The sequence below is a fragment of the Protopterus annectens genome, chromosome 13.part0, assembly GCF_019279795.1.
Source record: "Protopterus annectens isolate FY-2018-M chromosome 13.part0, PAN1.0, whole genome shotgun sequence".
In the NCBI taxonomy this organism is placed as follows: domain Eukaryota; kingdom Metazoa; phylum Chordata; order Ceratodontiformes; family Protopteridae; genus Protopterus; species Protopterus annectens.
The window spans coordinates 1,037,029,241-1,037,052,382 of NC_056747.1; positions in this window are offsets into that span (position 1 = coordinate 1,037,029,241).

Below are 23,142 nucleotides of genomic sequence, written 5' to 3' on the forward strand. Positions count from 1 at the left end.
CTCAAAAGGGGAATGAGTCAAAATTTCAGTAACAAAATTAAGGTCCCAAGAAGGAGGAATAGGCTTTCTTGGAGGCCTGATATGAATGATGCCTTTTAAGAATTGTTTGACTTCAAAACTAGAAGCCAAAGATGGACTCAGCAGCAGACAGGCAGAAATGGCTGACAAATGAATGAACTTTAACAAAAGACTATAAGAAACCAGCACTGAGCAATTCACATAAATGAGAAAGGACCTTAAGGACCACCACAGAAAAGGGATTCAGTTCATGCCTGAGAGACCAGATAGAAAATTTCTTACGTTTAGCCACACAGGATTTTCTAGTACTGGATTTTCATGCCTTCTGCCAAACCTAAAACACATCCTCAGAAAACTGGTGACTAACAGGAATCAAAACTCTATCACCCAAAGTGCAAGCTCAAGTTTGGATAAATAAGCATGAATAAGAGGTCTCTTCTGTTGTATGAGAAGATCCATCCTGAGAGGTAACTTGTGATGATTGCACTGGCCAGGTGAAAGAGAAGATAGACCCAGTAGTGTCTGGGCCAAAAGGGAGTCACCAACAAGATTTGTGTGTGTCCCACATGATCTTGTGTAAGACCCTGGGAAAAATAGGAAGAGGATAGGCATACAGAAACATCCCCTTCCAGGAAAAAGACATGGTGTCTACTCTCAAAGCCAAAGGACTTGGCACTCTGAAACAGAACTAGGGAAGTTGTCTGTTCAGAGGGAAGCAAAAAGATTTACCTGAGGAGTACAATGCCAATGTACAACGTCCAGGAATACCTCCCTGCGATGCATCTATTCATGAGGATTTGTCCTGTATCTGCTGAAAGAGTCTGCCACTAGATTGTGCTTTGAAGGGATGTAAACCACCTGAAGAACAAAGTGATGGCAGATTGCAAAATCCCAAGCCTGAAGAGCCAGTCTGCAAAGAAGGTAAGATTTTGGGCCCCTTGATCTTTGTTGTACCACATGACTGTAGCATTGTCTGTAAAAACCTTGAGAGGAGCTGGAAACCTAAGGGAGTGAAGAGCCTGAATAGCTCAGATTAGAGCCCTCATCTGTTTGATGTTGATATGGTGAGATGTCTGTTGATGGGACCAAAGACCCTGGACTTTCAGGTTGTTGTAGGAAGCTCTCCAACCTTGATCAGAAGTATTCATGTACAGCTACTGAGTAGGGAGAGAAACCTGAAAGGGCAAACCTGGATTTAGGGAAATCTGCTGAATCCACCAGCAGAGCTCAAGCTTAAGACAGGTTAAGAAACGGACCAGATATGCCAGAGGTGAGAGTATCTAAAAGTTTGGCCTTAATGTCCTCAGGTAAGACCTGCAATCACAACCAGGAATATCTCCTCATGACAGAACCAGATACAGCTGTCCTTGAAGAGACATCAGTTGCATCATAGCTGCATTTAATACAATGATGAGCCACCTGAGAGGCAGAACTCAAAAGCAAAAGAGCAGAGGTCTTGCTGTCTGAATCCACCATATCAGTCAACCACTCCATAGCTGAAAGAGAAGAGCTGGGACATATCTAGTCATCCGGTCTGATAATTAATGGCCCTAAAACCCAAAGTAGCAGAAGTATACTGTTTTTTTTCATAACTTTTCATAGCATGGCTGATCCTGTCAGAAGGCAACAACTTGGAAGAGGAAAGCAGTCTGGACAGCTTATTTGTGGACATGGAAACAACACAGGATCAGATGAAGGACTTTTATAAGAGCATTTATGATCCTCAAAACTTTACCAAATCTGTCTGTCTTCTTAGGGACTGGAGGTTGAGAGCCAGGAGCCAGAGAAGCTGCTGCAAATTTTTGCAACAAGGCAGCTAAGACAAGAGGGACTGCAGAAGGTGTGAATGAGTCCATTCGGAAGAGTTCATAATGCCTGTTTTGAACCTCTGAAACCTGGGAACAGTTCCATTTAAAGTGTTCCATCATGGTTGGGAGGGTGGCCTAATGGTTAAGGTGTTTGCCTTACAAACATAAGGTGCAGGGTTTGAGTCTCACAAGGGATAATTGGCTAGGCTTAAAATGGCTCGCAAGTGCAGTTAGCTTAGTACTAATCTATGAACCTATGAACCTATATAGACCTCTGTGTCCATAAAAGATAATGAATCAAAAGGAGAGTCAGGGGACAAAGAACTTTCTTCATCAGTCCCCAGAACCAAAGGTGAGTGTATATGTGAGGAATATGCTAAGGATTCTTCACCTAAATCTAACTCATCATCAGAAGAATCAGAATCCCTAGGTCGGATGGGGTGGAAGAAGCAGCAGCAGAAGGGACAGATAATTCTTGAGGGGGTTTCAGCGCCATAAGGGCATTAAACAGCCCCTGAGTACAGCCCTGCTACTCCTTTAGAGGATCCTTAGCCACAGTAGCCACATGTCTGGTTTTCTGTTTCTTTTGTAAAGGAACATCTGCCTTGACAAATCTAGGAGGTTCAGACCCCTAGATTTGATGAGGATCCCAGGCACCTTTTCCTAACTATAAATTGGGGAATCTCCTTAGGCCCTTCAGATACAATCCATCATGGTTCCCCCTCTACATCTGTACAAGAAGTATGCACAGCCTCAGCAGAGATGCAAATAGACAGCTCTGTGTCAGCTTCCAGCTGGATCATGACAGACAGAACTGGCATTGGCACTGGCCAGTCCTCGAGTTACTCAACCAACCAGAGTGTGATGTCTGGTGGAAGCTGGACAGCAGCAGGTTTACCATGTGCTTTTTTAGCTTTTTTCTTAAGTGACAGCTGAACGTCAGGCCAGGCAGATTCACTCATGGTACTCTAGGTCAATAACTTCAGATGTTGATTTTCCAAATAAATATAAAGAGATGACAAATGGCTGCAGAGTGTCTTAGGGACAAACACTTGACAAATCCCACATTGAGTATGGTCATGCTTAGTACCCAGGTAAGAAGGCACTTCTCATGTCTGTGTTTATGGAGAATCTGCCCCACCCCCACACACACACTCATATTTTCCCTTCCTGGATTACTCGAACACAAGCTACAAGGAGGAAGAAAGAAAGGAAGGAACCTCAAAGGGGCACTTATCTTTAGAAAGCTTGGTAAACAGCATACAGACCAAATTCAGGGGAAGCATTCAGACTGGTAGCAAAGAAGTTCTGAAGATTAGGTGTCCACACATCACATATTTACCTTCCAAGTTGCACATAGGACATGCATTTGATGTACGATACCTGGAAGATGTAAAGGCTTTGGTATGCCTGATATGGACATTAGGCTATCCTTAGCAGCATATCCCAAGAATAAAGAATACTGCAACAATGATAAGGAAGGACATCCAACTATCTCTTGGGATGACAAGAAGTTGGACTGGTCAGCTGACACCTTGGCTGATGTCACTTTTACCTTTTGTCTATTTATAAGCATTTTTGCAGCATTAGCCATTAAAATGCATTTCTTTTCTCTGCTCCTCCCACCTCTGATATGTCCCAGACAGCCAGACCAGTACCCTGTTTGTCTTATGATATACCTTGAAGCACCAGTGTGTCATACTTTACAGGTGCTTTGATCACATCTGGAGGCATTTCTGCAAGCATCGTAATGACTTAAGTGGATAATGAGCGAAGGTAGTTTAGAGGAATGCAGCTAAAGTGGTTTAGGGTCTTTTTTAGAAAACATATAGAGAAATGTTGCGTTTTATATGCCTATGTTGTTTCAGGTGGAAGCATTATATCACATATACTTTTTTTAATACATTTCTACAGCAATACATTTATTGTCTCATCATCCAAGATTCTAGAATTATTTAACTTTATTATTCTCATTATGTCAGTCAATCTTTTAATACCATCAAAGTGCAAGAAACAGGCTTAGATTAAACTAATTAAGTGCTTAGAAATCTGTCCAGCTAAATAGTTTGCTGCTCTTTCTGTGATATCCTCACTCAGAGGCCATGAGATGGTGGTATTAGGGTGACCTGCCTTGCACCCTGAATCTGTCCCACTGAGTGATTATTTTTGTGAAACTAACCGGGTGAGGGCTGGGCAGGTTGCTGTGAATAGTCGAAGGTTATGATCCTTCTGCCTGCATTTTACCCTTTGTTCTTCTAAGACTATTTCTCAAGAGAGAGACTGTAGTGATGGCACTTAAGTCACATGCCACAACTTTGTGGAAGAAATGTTTAAAACCAGCAACAAACTCTAAGGTTGATGAACCCTGAAGATAAGGAATAATTCTCTTAAACCTGAGGTTCAGCAGTCTGACAATAAATTTAAGAGCATGAGTGTGAGGGTGCAGGGGGTTCCTCCCACCTGCAAAAATACCTGTGTGCATGTTATTTATTTATTTATTTTTGTAATCCTTAGTATTACTTGTTAGTTGTTTTGCTGTTGAGCTGTACTTAAAAGAAAGGAGAAGACGGTGAAAGAAAAGATGCTTTTTGCAATATGGAGGATGCCAGGCACAAGCACATGTACACCTTCACACACACACACACACACACACACACACACACACACACACACACACACACACACACACACACACACACACACACACTTATTCAGCCCAGTCCAGTAGGCTACTTTCTGTTACTTAAGGCATGACACAGGGAGCATTGAAGTGAGATTGTTTCATTGACCAAAAGGCTGTTTGTTTGGTTTAATCACTTTTTTGAATCTATAATGTTTGCTGCCCATTTCACAACAGTGTTTAGCCGTGCCTTGCATAGACACAGGCACATAGAAATTAACTTTTCCTTATAAAACTTCCTCTGTAACTTTACTCAGTACTCAGTTGTGCGAAGAGTAACTAGTTTGTGCGCCTAGGAGCATTACCACAAAAATTCAGTCATACATAGCCTAGCTGTAGTTTCTACCCTCACGGTACTCAAGTTAGGCTGCTGTAAACACACCCCCGTACCACCCTTTTGTAGTTCACCTAAAAAAGGTCTGAGACCATGAATGGGCACTTTCCCAGTTTGTCCACCTCCAGCTTAGTAGAGATGGGCATCCTGAGACCATGTAGGAATTGTCTCATATTCACTGAAAACCAACTAATTATTAGAGAAATTGGTAGAGTATGTGAGAGATGTAATTACTCAATGTCACTGGAGGGAAGACTCTCACAGAAAAGCATTCAAAATATCTTTCAGATTGTCAGTAATGTAAGCTTTATACCCACCTCTCATAGTACTGACCCAACACATAAATAAACAAATGCTGAGCATGTAGGCAGGTAAAAGCAATCTTCCTAAACTCCAAATACCTCCTAGACATTTGCTCTACAAAATGAATCCTGTGCAACCTCAAAAGCACTCCACCGAAACAACAAACTAATCAACACATAGCCAAACCCTTTGGAGCCTCAGTTATAAAGCCCATTAAGTAAGCCAGCACACTACCCAATATTTTAGTCATAGGAGACTCCATTTGAGACATGCAGATGTCCTGTTCACCAAGCTAAATAAAGAGAAAATCACAGTTAATTGTTTATCAGGAGCCATCATTTGCCAAATCACTCACACACTCAAGTCATTAGACTAAAAGTACCAATATGATTCAGTCCCAGTACATGTGGGTGTAAATGACCTGAGACATACCTCACTGGACTATATGAAGAGAGACATTATGGAGCTCTTGGACTATGTATCCCAGGCTGGTATGTGCCTAGCAGCATTCTACCTTCACCAAGGATGATGCCACAATATGAACAACAGATGATTGACTTCAATAATTTGCTTAGTTTCTGGTGTCATTCAAAGGGGATACAATAACAACATAGAAAACCTTCAAACACTGGATCCAACCCAGTTTGTGCTTGTCAAGGGTTGATCATACCTGCTAAACCTGGTGGACTTCTTTGAGAGGGTCACCAAAGCAATGGATAAGGTCAAAACGGTGCATACTGCCTACCTTTATTTGGCTAATGTATTTGATGCAATACTCCACTCTGACATTGTAAACAAACTCCTGTATATAGGCATATAACATAAAACCCTCTGTTACTTGCTGGATAGCTGTCTGTCTCTCAGACAGGGCCCAGGAAGTTAAAACAGAGGGGAGACCACTTCTAGAAACAGGCCAATCACTAGTGGATTCCCTCAGGGCTCTGTGCTGATGTCCAATAATTTTTGACATCTACTTCTTGGAAGTCAAAGCTGATGTCAAGGGCCTCTAGCTGACCAGGTCTGCAGATGATTGCAAGCTAGGAGCAGTCAAAGACCCCCCTCTCAAGGTACTAACGTCCTTCAGGAAAGACTAATACAGACAAATGACAGGTGCCAAAGCCCCAGGATTAAAACTCAGTGTCAATAAATGCATAATAGTACCCTTTCAGAAGTCAGCCACCCTACAAAATTACCTCACTGATAGCTCACTCCTAAGGGCAGAACCAGTAGTCAGGGATTAGGGTGCATATGTATTGAGTAACATGGCTTTTGACCAGCACGCATTAAGGTAATAAGGAAATTATTCCATGTTGCACAACTGATAAGCAAGGGCATGGTATTTAAGTCTACTGTATTTGGCCCTTATCAATCCCATCACCAAGTAGAATGTACTCTTTGGTATGTACCTGACCAGGTACATGCAACAACTGGAACATCCATATATGTTTCTCACCAAAAGAATACAGGGCATAAACAGCATTTCCTATGCAGATCATCTCAAATCGCTATCTCTATACTCTTTTTCCTGTAGTTGTTGAGAGGCAATCTATGCCTAGCATACAAGGCATTCTTGGATTCCACTCTGATGGACCTGTTGCATATCCATAACATGAACAGCATCAGAATTACTCGATCTTGGAATTTAAACTTTGCTTGCGACATAAATAGGACATGTTGGAGGTACAGGTATGTGTCTCAGAGAATTCCCTTTCTCTAGAACAGGCTTTCCATCCATGTGAAACAGAGCTCTTCCATTACCTTATTCATGTGAAACCTGGACCATTGGATGGGAAATTGGAAATATATTCCAGGTCTAGCACCTAAGTTTCTAATGGACAGAGGTAGCCTGTAAGTCTTTCTCTAGCTTAGACATACCCCTTAAAATAATTTCTAAGGCATATAAACTCACAGGATACTTTTGGGAAGCTTGTCTAAGTTTACAAAGGCCAATGCATAATCTTGCGGGACAGACATGGGATTCTTGGCTAAGCTTATAAAGGCCCCAGTATACACCTTTGAACCTATAAACCTAACCTTGTGGCTGATTTAGTCCTTTCTGGCTACTTGAGACATTACATCCTTCAGCTAAGTTTTACTACTTAAATGCAAAATTTGATAGTTGCAGAAAGTACAATGGACTCGACTCCTTGAGGAAAAAACATATATTTCCAGCAGTGGACCACCTTAGTACATCTCTCCAAAGGTCATGTGGCATGGTCCACTTCTTTGACAGAAGGCATTTTTAAATACCTTTGTTTAGTTAGGATTCCTTCCTTGACTGATTTTCTAGTCTAGGTTTGTCTTATTCAGCTGTCCATATCCTGTCTCTTCTGCTACCTTACTCATCTCTTTAAGTCTGGTTTACACTGAACAACTGGTGTCTGTCTGCATATTGTATTAGTCTGACTGATGAAAGGAAGTTGAGGTCGACAAGACTGAAATGTCTAAATAAGAAAGGTCCTGACCCAACTTGTAACTATTTTCAGAAATACATGTGAGCAAAGGAGGAATAATGTAAAAACATGAAAGAACAAATGAGAGCAAATGTAATGCAATACTTTTCCTTGAACAGAACAGAAAGCATACAGCTAAGACAAAGTGGACCAGTTTACTAATTTGTAATTAGGGACTAGTGCAAATAGTTTGTTGGTTAAGTGGGATTGCAGCTTATCCAGAAAGCAGAACAAATAGACTGGTGGGTAAAGGCATTCTCATCTGTCATGAAAGTATGCACTTTTTACCTTCTCTGTGTCTCTGAGCTGACTTTTTTTTAGGTCTCTAGCAAAAATTTCCATGTGATTTCTTCAACAGAAGTGTACATCTTCCTTTTGTCTATAGTTAATAATGAGGTCCTGACTGACTAGTGCATTTTGCACTGAATTTCAGTATCTGATCATTAAAGAATTTTTCTACTCATATGTAAGCCAAAGTAGATCTTCCTTATTCCTTTCATTCTCAGAGCTTCATACCACCTGCAAAAGAGAAAAAGCCACCATGGCACTTTTGTTTTGCATGTCACTGATGAATATATTCAGCAAGAGATCTCTCAGTATGAGGCCAAAGAGCTTGTAGTGTAATCTTTGTTCCTCTCACTTTTCATTTGGCACTGCCTTTTGTGGTTTTCTGTAGCCTTTCTTTAACCACTTCTATGCCTTGCACTATGCTATTCCTTTCTTATGCACTGGTCTTCCTATCTTTTCTTTGGTGATCTGCTAGCTTCACAGCAGTTCACGTCAACAAAACAAGACCTACTGTAAATAACCGATTCTGGATTGCGTGATCTTCTCAAATATTACTGCATTAAAATGAAAACACTGCTGGCAAAAGGCTAGATGAATTTCAGTGTGCTTCTTACAAGTAAAGAGCAACAAACTCGGGTGACACTTTGTGAAAAGAAATGTACACATTATGTTTAAATGTCATGTAATGTGGTTTCTGAAGGAGAATATAAATTAAGAAAGACACCACTGTTAAATGAATGACATTCCTGTTATCCATAATAGGTCAGCCCAGGAATGGTCTGTTCTTATTTTTAATGAGGCTTCTACCTGTTACCAGGCAATGGATGATGTTATGGGGATCTCCCTGATGAACAACAGTCAAGGGCATCTATCCTGTTTTGTGGCGGTGGTGGTGCTGCGGTAGAGTTGTTGCCTCACAGTAAGACGCTGTTCGGTTCAATTCTCAGCTAGAGCATCTTCTGCGTGGAGACATGCATGAATGGGCGTACCTTCGTTGAAAGTTGTGCTTCAGGCCTGGCAAGCCGGTACGTAAAAATCAACTGTCAATCATTAGCGGACCAGAGTTCTGCTGTGGCGACCCCTAACTGGGAAAAGCCGAAAGACACAAACAAACCTGCAGAAACTATCACCTCTCTCAACTGTACAGAAATTCACAAAATGTCTAGATTTTTGCCTCGTATTTTTGGTCTGTCCACATAAAATATGTTGTTCTCTGGCAAATAATTGAGGATTGAAGCAACTTAATACTAACAGACATTTGATTTTCAGCCTTCATATCCTTCAGTTTATTTGTGCAATATTTAAAAATCTGTCCCTGATTTTGAGTCTTTGTCCCCCCATTATTTTTGGCTTTGTCCAGATTTCTTACTATAAGAGGATGAAAAATATGACAGCTGTATAGATATACAACGGTAAGAGTTCAAACCACAGGAGTACACATCAGAGAACTTCTGATGAAGACACCAAGCAGAATATTTAAGAAGTTAGTAATTCCAGGCTGAGGATTGCAACATTTGGATAATGACACAGCAGAGCTACATAGTATCTCTCTGTCACCATGTGCAAACAAAAAGATTCAGCTAAATGAAACAGCAAGAAAAAAAATGTAGGTCTCAAACATGTTCTTAAGAAACCCTTGAAAAGGATCTAAAGCAAACATGTGCACCACTCCACCATCAGCTTCAAAATATTGCACAGCAGTTATTGCTGTATACCTAAAAACTACCTTTGTATAAAATGATTAGTCTATAAAGTTTGTTCAACATGGGCAGCTCATTCAGTCAATCTAGTTCTAAAAAAGAAAAGTTTCTGTAAAATAGCCCCACTTAATTGGTATAGGTTTCTTCTAAATATATGTGAGATCCTAAACCCACTGTTTAGGAAAAAATATTACCTGCCTAAAAGACACATGGAGAGTAGCTAACACCTTCCTCCCTGTTTTCTGCTAGCGTTAGCCGTTTCTGATTCATAGCCAGCCCTACTACAGTGATTCTATGTGGTCAGGAGGATCACCATGGTGGGCTGTGCCTACAGTTTGCTGCAATATAAATGAGGCATTCTGGGAGAGCAGCATATGACAATGAGTCATACGCTGTCCCTTGAAATGTTTGTGGTAAGTGATTTATGCAGCAAAGTAATTCAAAGAACCACTCATCTGTGTTAATTAACTCAGCCAAAAGATCATGTTAACCCATTACCTTCAGTCAGAGAGATCACTAGGCAGCCTCAGGTTTTCCCCCGGTGTAACTTGTCTTCCCTAGATGAGGCTAGAGAGATCTTTTAAGCAGAGTTTTTTTTGGCTAGGCTAGTAATGGTCTGCAAACAAATTGCTTAGTAATCTATGAACTTCTGTGAAGTACTTATCTATGAACCTCTGAATCTATTAAGGTAATGCACAGGCCTTCTTACCACTTGCATTGACCACAGAGTGATTCAGAGATATGGAAATTAGATGACAATGAGCCCTTTCCTCAATGCAGTTAATGTGCCCCTGAATCACTGTTTTTTGCAATCAAGGTAAAGGGCCCTTTTTGCCGCAGCATTTACTCCTTGCTGCTGTGTTCTTTCTGAATGCAGCCCTACATGTCTTCCAGTACTACTACCATAGATATATTATCCCCAGAATTATGTTTATGTAAATCTGCATATGTACATTCTATCTGCTATAGCAAAATTTTGTTTCAATTTTTGAATTGCACGTTATAGCTATTCAAATTTTTGTTTTCTTTTTAATTGATTAGCTATTGTAGGCTGTCAGTGCCCATAATTCTTTAACTGATGTAATATAAATCTATTAAAAAGTTTTCTCTGTTCTTAAAAGTGTATTGTCAATTGTGGATGAATAATGTAAATCATCCCTTGTGTCTCTTAATATATAACTATGCTTACTCACCTAAATTTTTGTGTTACATTTCTGCACATTAGGTTTTCGTAACTTGTATCAACATTGACGAACATAGCAGTGGTTTGTAAACCATTTTTTGTCTTCATAATTCCTGGCTATGTTAGGGCCTACTGACTGATCACCATGATCAAGCTTCAAAATATAATATATGTTTATGAGATTGTATGTTATGTGTGTCATTGGAGTGGTCTACAGTATAACTTGTGTTTAAATATTTGTAAAATGCGTGTATACCATACCTCTTAACTGCTCAGATTTTTGCAGAATGTCCAGATTTTTGCTTCATATTTTTGGTCTGTTCCTCATAAAATCTATGTTTTTCTGGCAAATCACTTTGGACTGAAATCACTAAATAATGACAGACATTTGAGTTTCAGACTTCATGTCCCTCATTAAATACATGCTAACTCAAATCCTGCTATTGTACTAACTTTATAAGTTTAGAATAGCAATATTTAAAATCTGTCCATATTTTGGGGAATTTGCCCCAATTATTTTAGGCTTTGTCCAGATTTCTTGTGCTAAGAGGTTGAGAAGTATGTTGTACACCCAGGTTATATTTGTAAAGGGTCCTTAGACCAGCCCACCCATCTGACAAACAAAGTTAGATAAATAAATAATCTGTATCACCTTAACTCTCCATGCAGATACTATTGTTTACAGGGACCTTATTATCAATTTATCCAATGAAGCAGCCAGGCAATTTCAAAATACTTGAAGCACTTCTGAATCTTAAACTACTTATGTCATACCAGCTCTTGGAAATTAAGGAGCTGGTAGCCCAACATAATCAGAAGAATTATGAGGAAGAAAACAAGATGGCTGACTGCAAGCAACATATAAATGAGTAAGAGCTGCAAAATGATTTCTTTGATAAAGCAATCCCAGTCATTTCTACAAAATTTAGATAATAAGCAAAATAAAATGCAGGCACTCTTACAAATATTTGGTGCAACAAAACAGTAAGGAAAAAAAAAAACAAGGCACAGTTCCTTCAAGGCTGGTGAAGAGAGACCTGGAGCAAATCCTAACAGAAAGAATGCAAAGATCTTCAACCCAGAAGGCAGCATCCATAGCAGGAATTTGCTCTATCATAGTAGGATCCTCCTCTTTTGACAGAAAAAATAAATACATACTTAAAAAAGCATAAGTAGCTGCTGTATTACATTACAAGGATACTAACAATCTCAGCCTCACTACAGGATATGTGCCCACAGAATGGCGTACAGTAACAGTGGTCCCACTCCACAAAGGTGGAGCCTCTGCGGACCCTGGAAACTATCGCCCCATAAGCCTGACTAGCTTAGTCTGCAAGGCTATGGAGAGGATCATCATGGAGCTCATAAACAAAGACATTGGGGACCTACAGACACTAGATCCTACCCAGTTCGGCTTTGTCAAGGGCAGATCCTGCCTTTTGAACCTGGTTGACTTCTTCGAAACAGTCACCAAAGCCATAGATGAAGGGAAGGTAGTCCACACAGCCTATCTGGACCTTGCAAAGGCATTTGACACAATACCCCACTCGGGCATCATAGATAAGCTATCCAGCTTAAATATAAACCCCTATGTCACAAGATGGGTCGCAAACTGGCTCAATGACTGAACCCACAGAGTGAGAGTTGCTGGAGCCATGTCAGACTCGAAACCGGTCACAAGTGGCGTCCCACAGGGTTCTGTCCTGGGACCACTCTTGTTCGGTATATACTTTTCAGAGGTACAGGCAAACATGGGAGGACTATGGCTCACCCAGTTCGCAGACGACTGCAAACTGGGCGCCATAATCGACTCTCCAGCTGATACAAACATCCTTCAAAAAGGTCTCACAGAGACAGATAACTGGTGCCAGCACCATGGTTTAAAGCTAAATGCCAAAAAATGTATAGTCATACCCTTTGGCAAAAACAATGTGCCCACAAATTACCACATAGGCGGAAACCCATTAAGTACAGAGAAAGTTATTAGGGACCTGGGGACCCAAGTTGATAGCAATCTCTCCTTTGAAAACCACATTGCCAAAGTGGTTAGAAAGACCTTCTACATAGCCCACCTCATCACGAAGAGTTTCACATCTAGATCAAGAGAGGAAGTGCTCCTTTATTCATCCCTCATCAGGCCCATCATAGAATAAAATGCCCCTTTTGGGATGTACCTTACCCGACACCTGCAGCAATTAGAAAGACCCCAAAAGTATCTCACCAAGACAATCAAGGGTCTCAAACAGATGCCATATGCTGCTCGGTTAAAAAAACTCCAGCTCTACTCAGTTGCATACCGCCTACTTCGAGGCGATCTATGCCTGACATACAAAGCTATGTCAAATCCAGAATTAATGGACATGCTCCACCTCAGTAAGTCTAAATCCCTTAGAGCCACACGCTCGAGGGACTTGAACCTCAGCACAGAAATAAATAGAACTTGCTGGAGGGACAGGTTCATAACCCAGAGGCTCCCTTCGCTCTGGAATAGAATTCCAGTTCATGTGTGGCAGAGCACCTCAATGAATCTCTTCAAGAAGAATCTCGATAGGTGGATGGGGGATCGTAGGTTTGTCCCAGGGATTACTCCCATGTCACAATTAGACAGAGGCACAGTAAACTAAACCTTAAAAAGGGCACAGTATACTCAAATCAAGGGGTGGCGTAAGCCATACAGAATCGGGCTAGGCTTATAATTGCCCCAGGGCAGATAGCCTAGTATGAACCTATGAACCTATAAAAATCACCATACTCGGTGATGATGAAAGTGACCACAAAGCAATCAAATGTTTGAAAAGATGTCAACAGAGCACAATGGCTTGACCTCTGTGTGTTTCTGCATGGTATATCCAGTGGACATTTTCTCTCAATATTGGACTTCTGAAAATGTAAGGTAGTCTATTATCTATACCTAGACAGCTTATCTCAGCTTTACAGGGGGGCAGTATTAGCATAAGAATGAAGCAAGATAATTAACACAAACAGCCACTGTTCTTTCTGGTATTTGCTGTGAACTGTATAATGCATGTATGTGTAAAGATTTAATGTTTAAAATGTAATAGCTGCACAATTAGTTTCTTTGATTGCGGCTATGCAGATTCATGTATCACGCTGAAATTATCCACTACAAGTTTAAAAAATACAGCACATCATTCACACTCTGAGCTGTCCAAAAGGCTGTTCATGGCAATGTGTAATGTTACTAAGGTGAAAAAAAGAGTTATCAAAATATATCAGAATACTGAGGTGGCCCTAAATGAAACAATTGTGGGACATTCCAGTTCTCTTAACAAATTAAACATGCCTTTATCAGTCAGCAAAAATTGTGTCTGCGGGGCAGGTAACTTGCTAATCTTATAAGGTACATAGTTCTGTGTGTCTCCGCTGTTAATACTGCTATCTCAAAATGAAGACAAACTGCACTGTTTGTTTACAAAGAGTGTTGTTACCCCTTTAAGATGCACATCTACCTCAATTTCTACTTGGGAGCTGAAGCTCAGTGTCTTATTTATTTCTTTATTTATTTTTAATCTTTAGTTTTCTGGTTTGCATACATTCCAATCCAGTGCTATTGCTGCCTTTTATTTCTTCAGTTTGCAGGTGTCTAAAGCATGTTATTTTAAGGTGAGCTGCAGGTTATCACGCCTCATGCTTAAGATAGTTTTAAGTGTATTGGTCATGTTCTGAAGCAAGAACAAGGACCAACTCTTGAAGTTGAATATAACCTCCTTACCATGTAAGAAAACCTCACAAAACTTTAATTATACAGCTTTTAGTGAAAAAGTGACTTGTTTTTAAATGTTATTTTTGTTTACTAAAGAAAGACAGTGAAATTGTTACTGAAGCTGAAAACTCCTACCATAACACCATGAATGATTGAATCCATAATGCATCACTGCATAAACTAATGTATAGGCTACTGTGGTTCCTTGATCAATGCAGCACTAGAAGTGCCTTACTTCCAGCAAAGACAAGTTATCAACTAGGTATTCTATGTGAAATACCTTATATTGAAAATTAACTACTTTACCCATATTGCTTTGCGGTTATATGAAAGTTATTGTCGAGTACTTAGCATTGCATTATTCTGTGGGTGTGATTATACAGAAAACTGACTAATCAGTAAAATAAAAAATGAAACAGCACTCTATAATATTCTTTTTTTTTTTTTGCAAAATCACTTGCAGGGTTAACATGAGGAGTATAACTCTAAATGAAATTAATGGTAAAACAAAGATGCTTCAGAACATGACCTATATACTTTAAATTGATGTGGAACTAGAAGGGTGATATTTTCAGATCATTTGGGATTGGAAGCCATATCAATTGCTGCATGGGAGACAACTCTGACTGTAACCTCCTCACAAGGCCTCCATTTACCATAGTCAGTACAGGGAGGTCATACTACAAACCTCTCTTTTACATACAAACTTTGGTTTTACTCCTGTCATCTTAGTAACATCTCTTACATAAATAACAATATCCCAACTTCTAATGTTGGTCTCTTTTATTAAGGCATTGCCAATGTTATATGACAGAGCCATAGTTCTTTCAAACCCATGTGACATTTGCTTTACATTATGCTTTCCCCTATATTCACATTACCTAGTATTGGAGCAAAAAATAGATTTTCCATTTTAGTTCACACTTCACTTTCTATCTGGTCGAACATTTTTTCTGGATATCCCCTCCTGCATAACATTCCTGTTAATTTATGAATTTCCTAAACGAACACATCATTTTTGGAGAGTTATGTGAGACATTTGCCCTTTAATAAGGGCACGTTTTTGACTAAGGGGTGACAGCTACTATAATGTAATAATGAGTTAGAATAAGTCATATTGCGAAATATACTGGAACAAAGTCTTTGTTTAACTATATCTTTTGTAAGTTCTATAATCAAATAACATAACCTATCATATGAATGCATGCTATGCTTCTCATAGGTTATTAGGTAAGTGCTAGGCTAGTTGCCCTTGTGGGCATACCTCTCAACCTGGAAACATCAAAAATCTGGACAAGGCCCATGAAAAATAGGTACAAATCTGTATGCTGATTAACATCTAATTTGCATACATAATTATGTAACCCCACCCACTCCGATGGAATTGTGGGATAACAACTTTCAAATGCAAACTGAAGAACAAACAACCAAAATATGGCACCAGATTCCAATGTCCTATTACCTGGCTATTTCGCGACATTTACCATAAACACTAATGTGTGCATACTGCTTTACTTCTACAAGCAATGATTATTTGGATTTTATTTTTACATTTTGCACATCAATGCACAAATACTAACAGACATCTGATAAACAAAGCAATACTGTCTCACAATGAAAATAGACCAGGCATTAAAACTTCTCTGCCCTTGAAACTCACATTCATTGAAACAGCATTGAAACCCACACCACATACAAAGAAAATGCATCTAGCCAGTGGTTGATAAAGATTACCTTTGGGCTGTTTTCAAATCATTGGCCCATTGCACACAAAATAAGAAACATACATATGTTCTTTTCTTTGATACACCTTCCTGTCTTTAAGTTATATTCCTTGTATAATACAGCACACTTGTTAGAGTGTATTTTAAATGTATTGTTTGAATGAACATTTTTTCCAGTAGGCTGTACTGTAGGCAATGAAAAAAATGCATGAACCAGTAATTACAAAACTGCCCAATTCAGAACATTTCTATCATAAAAGTCTACTTCCACACCCAAACTATAAACAGAATAACAGTAGTGTAAGCCATAGGCATCTTGCACAGCTTCTCGCACTTATTTTCAAATAAAGTTTTTTTTTTTTGGGGGGGGGGGCAAATGGTCAACAACCAGGGACACATTTTAAACATTGCTTGTATAATTTTGGAAAGTTGCTAGAATAAAATGTGCTGTCACCATGCATGTTACTGACAAGTCTTGAAACCAGAACCCTATATACTACAGTCAGTGCAACATACCACTATGCTAAATCAGCAGTTTGAAAAATAGGAAGACTGAAACTTAATGGCTATCATTTAGTGAATTCAATTCTCACTTCTCACCATAGCTCTCAACTCTTAGCACAAAAGAATCTGGGCAAAGCTCAGAAATAGTAGTGGCTATGGACTTCAGGCTCCTTTTACCCTGTACCAAAGCTACAGGGTTTGAGCCCAAATACCTCTAGCCACCAGGTGTTATTACATTGGGGGCATTTTCACACACAAACACACAAAATATGGATTTATTTATTTTATTTTTAAAAATAAGCAGCTCAAGTAAACTTTTTCTTTTTTTTATCATGTTCTAATGAGAAGATACATTTTGAAAAGCTCTTTGTTCTGCATAAAGGGCTGCCCCCCCTGACATCTCAGATGCTCAGGTAAGAGCCGCCCTCTCCAAAGCAAAAAACACAGCATCAATGGGACCAGACGGTGTCCCGGGCTGCGTCCTACATGAACTCCAAGAAGAGCTAAACCCAAACATAAAACTACTGTTCAATCTCAGCCTTACTACAGGATATGTGCCCAAAGAGTGGTGTGCAGCAACAGTGGTCCCTCTCCATAAAGGTGGTGCCTCAACGGATCCTGGAAACTATCGCCCCATAAGCCTGACTAGCTTGGTCTGCAAAGCTATGGAAAGGATCATCATGGAACTCATAAATAAAGATATTGGGGACCTACAGACACTGGATCCTACCCAGTTCGGCTTTGTTAAGGGCAGATCCTACCTCTTAAACCTGGTTGATTTCTTTAAAACAGTCACCAAGGCCATTGACGAGGGGAAGGTGGTCCACACAGCCTACCTGGACCTCGCAAAAGCCTTCGAAACAATACTCCACTCGGGCATTATAGATAAGCTCACCAGCTTAAATATAAACCCCTATGTCACTAGATGGATTGCAAACTGGCTCAAGGACAGAACCCACATGCTGGAGTCATGTCAGACTCCAAACCAGTTACAAGTGGTGTCCCACAAGGCTCAGTCCTGGGACCTCTCTTGTTCGGTATATATTTCTCGGAGGTACAGGCCAACACGGAAGGACTGTGGCTGACCAAGTTCGCAGATGACTGCAAACTGGGCACCATAATCGACTCTCCAGCCGACACAAGCATCCTCCAAAAGGGCCTCATAGAAACAGACAACTGGTGCCAGAACCATGGCCTCAAGCTAAATGCCAAAAAGTGTATAGTCATCCCCTTTGGCAAAAACAAAGTGCCCACAAATTACCACATAGGTGGTAATCCATTAAGTACAGAAGAAGTAATTAGGGACCTGGGGACCCAAGTTGATAGCAATCTCTCATTTGACAACCACGTAGCCAAAGTGGTTAGAAAAACATTTTATATAGCCCACCTAATCATGAAGGGATTCACATCTAGATCGGGGAGGTCATCGTGCCTCTTTACTCATCCCTCATCAGGCCCATAATTGAGTACAATGCCCCTTTTGGGATGTACCTTACCAGACACCTGCAGCAACTGGAAAGACCCCAAAAGTACCTCACCAAGAGGATCAAAGGGCTCAAACAGATGCCATATGCTGCCCGGTTAAAGAAACTCCAGCTCTACTCAGTCGCATACCGCCTGTTCAGAGGCGATCTGTGCCTGACGTATAAAGCCATGTCCAACCCGGAATTAATGGACATGCTGCACTTCAGAAAATCCAAATCCCATTGAGCTACGCGCTCGAGAGACTTGAACCTCAGCACTGAAATAAACAGGACATGCTGGAGGGACAGATTCATAACCCAGAGGCTCCCTTCACTCTGGAATAAAATCCCAGTCCAGGTTAGGCAGAGTCCCTCATTGACTCTCTTCAAGAGGAATCTTGATGAGTGGATGGGAGATCGTAGGTTTACCCCGGGTATCACTTCTGTGTCACTGTTAGACAGAGGCACAGTATACTAACCTCGAAAAAGGGCATAGCAAAATAAATTTAAAATGGGTGGCGAAAGCCAAACACATTCTGGCTAGGTTTATAAATGCCCTAGGGCAGATAGCCTAGTATGAACCTATGAACCTATAAAGGTTATAAGGGGCGCCAATTGTGTGAAATGCATTACAACAGTTTCCTTAGAGCTATTCTCAGCCCTCTACCATAAACATCAATGACAGGGCTTAAAAATCAGGGACAGATGAACACTGTTGTGGACAAAGCCTTAAAATAAAAACATTTCTCACTGACTGAAAATGATTTGCATATGATGGAATGCTTTCTGGAATCATTAATTTTCCTTGGCAGAAACATATGTATTTAAGAACAGATGGCAGTTTTTCATGCAGAATAAGGGATGCCCTTAAAAATTAAGAAAAGTGAGTTATGTTTTCAAGCTATTGCAGAGTTTGAATGGAATACAAATAGATCATGGCACTGAAAACATCATGCCCTTTTTGCTGTCTTCTGATCCGTTGCTCTGGTGACATCAAAGCTTCAGAAGGAATGCTTTACAAGAGCCTCATATGCATATAAATTAAGGTTTGTTTGAAATCCACAAGCCTGTTTCAAACTGCTAGAACTCAGATGCATGCTGAAACACAACACACTGATTGATGCTTTATTGACATTTGTGATGCATTGCATGCTGTATATAAAATGTGTCAGAACTTAGAATACTATGCAGAAGGAAGCAGGAATGTTCTACTTTAAAGGGGTCAAAGTTGAAATTCAGGAATACCAAAATAATTATGGAATGCACAGACAAAGGCTATAAGAGAAAACGAGTGTTTTTTTAAGGAGGAAATGAAGGAAAACACCACCACAGCCTTCTGCCCTGCAATGCACTTCGTTAACACCTTGCACTTTAGTGTTAGTATGAGCTCAATGCCTATCTACAAGTAGTACTTATTTGTAAGCGCCAGTCTGTCAAAATCAGGGACTCCATGAAGAGATTTCTTTCCCCAAAGTTTAAGAATTAAATAGTATAAAAATACATGAGTTATCTTTCATTTGAAATCAGGCTGCCCAGAATAATATTCTGCTCTGTTACTTAGCTGCACTATCAAGGCATCAAGTGAAAAAGCAATATGAAAACACTATACTCTCAAAAATGAATATCAGTACAATACAGAAATATTTATGTATATATGTATATTTGTGCATTTGTACACACACACACACCTTTGTTTCCTTACCTAATTCCCCAACCGAGTGCTTTATCCATCCCACGTTTACCCGCTCGCGCTGCCTGCTGCTTGGAAAAATAAAACCGATAGTACTGCTGCCTGTAATTCTCATTGCTGTATTCCTGCTCACAGCCAGCTTGGAAAAAAATAAAATGAGCATTACTGCCATTAGTGTTGCTGCCTGGTTCTCGCTGCTGTATTCTCGCTCGCAGCCAGCCGGAAATAATGACGTGAGCTCCTTGAGCTCAATTCTGACTGGCTGGTAGCCCTGACTGAGCTGACGTCATCGCGCACGTGATGACGTCAGCTCTGACAGTGCGATTTTTAAAAAAATAAAAAAATGAAGCAAAAAAATCGGAAAGGAAGGGGTGCCAATCGGGAATAGTGGCACCCCTTCATTTGGACCCCAAAACTCGGTAAATACCGAGTAATTCGGTATGGTTGGGAGGTATGCTTGGGGGCCATTTTGAGCCTAGTTAATATCCTTTTTTTGTGCTTGAATTTACCTATCCCAGTTGGTTAGAGATTGGCCTTACCCATCCTGTGGTCGATAATTATACATTATCCCTAATGAGAATAACTGGGTTCATACCATAGATAATTTGAGAGGTCATATGCATGGGATAAAGCATTAGAACCCGTCTCTATTCATTAGTAGTACAGGGGGCAGTCCTGGGATAAATTGTCTGCTTTCCACCCACAGATCTAAGTTGCTATTGAACATGGACTGGGGTAAACTTTGTTTAATGTGAATGGGGAGTCTGTTCCAGGCAGTGGTATTCTCTGCAAGATATACTTGTCCCTCCAAACCATTCTGTTGCAGAACAGGTTTGGTTCCCTAGATTGAGTATTTCTGATGCCATTTGGCTTGCTGATGTGCAGTAAATTCATCTGTATTAGGTCAATGGATGTCTTCAATGTCATACACAGATTACCTGTTACTAGTTTGTAGGCTATGGAATATAGTGGCAGGGCTTTGAATCGGTCCATGTAGGATATGTTGTTTAGGCGTTGCATCCTTTTAATAAGGTATCTCTGTGGGTGTTCCAGTTGTTGCATGTATCTGGACAGATACATGACAAAGTGGGCATTATATTCAATAACTGGCATAAGGAGGGCTGAGTAAAGGGGGACATGACATCCCTAGATCTTGATATAATCCCTTTGTTTATAAGCTGTGCAATATAGAAGGACTTTCTTACAACAATGGGCACACACTGGTCTTCAATGGTCTACTGGACTGCAAGCCTAGTAATGACCTATTAAACTCTATGTATGTACCACTATTCAATATATTATTCATTTTCCCAGAATAGTCCATGCAGTCCATTACCACCAACCCCTCAATCTGTTTTCAGCAACCTTATACTTCCATCAGAGTAAATCTTGTGTACTATATCCTTATTTTTGTTTAAAATAAACCATATTTTAGATTTCTTCTTCCTAATAATATTTCTAATTTCATTTTCACAAATCATTTCAAATATGATAACACCACTGTACTCGACCCTCATCAGACCACTAATAGAGTACAATTCCCCCTTTTGAATGTACCTCGCCAGACACCTGCAGCAGCTAAAGACACCACAGGGGTTTCTCACCATGAAAATACAGGGCTGCCAAGCCATGCCACAATGTACGTGGATAGACTGAAAACCCTGTCACTGTACTCTGTATCATATAGTCTGCTAAAAGATGAGTGGTGCCTGGCCTACAGAGCAGTCTCTGGCCCTGCCCTGATGGAAAAGATGCACATCCACAATTCTAATGGCACAACAGTCACTCGGTCTAGGAATCGTAACCTAGTCTGTGACATTAACAGAACATGCTTGAGATGCAGATATAGCTCCTAGAGACTGCCACTCCTCTAGAATACACTTCCAGATCAAGTGAAGCAGAACTCCTCACTGACTCTATTGAAGAGCAACCAAGAAAAATGGATGGGAGACTGCAAATTCACCCCAGGGATGGCACCCCTGTCCATTATGGATATGGGTAGTTGGGGTTGACCATAGACTCGCTCTGCAAATTACATCTACCTAGTAAGGACAATTGGGGCTACTCATGGTGAACATGGCTAGGCTTGTAAGGGCTGTAAGGCCATTAGCCTAGTAACCTGGTATGAAACTATGAGCCTATGTCAACAGCTCTCAAGGGCCATATTACTACAGCTGTTATAGAAGGAGCATGTAATGCAATGGCAGAAATGGCCATCAATACATTAACTCACATCATAGATTGTAATACTCTCTTGTAGTCATACTGTACATCTACTCCTCCGTATAACACATGTCAATGACAGCAACATTGACATGTCAACTATTCATAAGGTCATAGGACATTATTAAGCTAATAGTCAACATCAAATGAAAACCTAGCCATTATTATACCATCCCTATATCTATATTATGGAAGATAGTAAGATTATTGTGCATATGTATATGTTTGCTGGATTGCATTACATCCTGCCACTGTCCATATAGGACATGTGCACCACACCTTGACAGAATTAGCAATCACAAAAGCAGTGGTCTGCAGATGGCTTGCAGATACTCATGGAAGGATTCTGCTTCATGATGTGTGTGTATCTGTATTTGACACAAGGACATCCTCCACTCCTCTATAAGAAGGATGTTGTGTGGCCAGAGACAAAAGGAAGATGCATGAGGCTACATGAAAGATACCCCAAGTGGTATTGAAATGAAGAGCTATTCCAAAGATCATACAATGACCATAATATACCAGCCACACACACAGACAAACACATACACACACACACACACACACATACACACACACACACACACACACACACACACACACACACACACACACACACACACACACACAGCAGTAGACTGGGCCTGATTCGAACATCACACCTCTGTAGATATAGAATATGAATGCATTGTAATGTTACAGTAGCATCACCACATATGTGTGACTGTAACACTGTCACATTGTACTTTATGGAGAATGATAGCATCATTGTATGCTGAGTAGAACATGTTTGGAGGAGTGTAGGGCATGAATCCGGAGTCACATCCCTATGTAAAATTGTCTCAAAGGTGATAGTTGTATGTATAGACATGCAAGTTGCCTACTGTCAGGTTAGAACACCTATATGTGTAGGTAAATTAGCTTGGAAACACAGTAGTTAATGTTACTGCCACAGCAAGGATTGTCTTGAGTACTGTCAGAAGATGTTGGGAAGCCTGAATGTAATGGATAGCTAGCCATGTACAACTATCAAGATATTAAGGATCT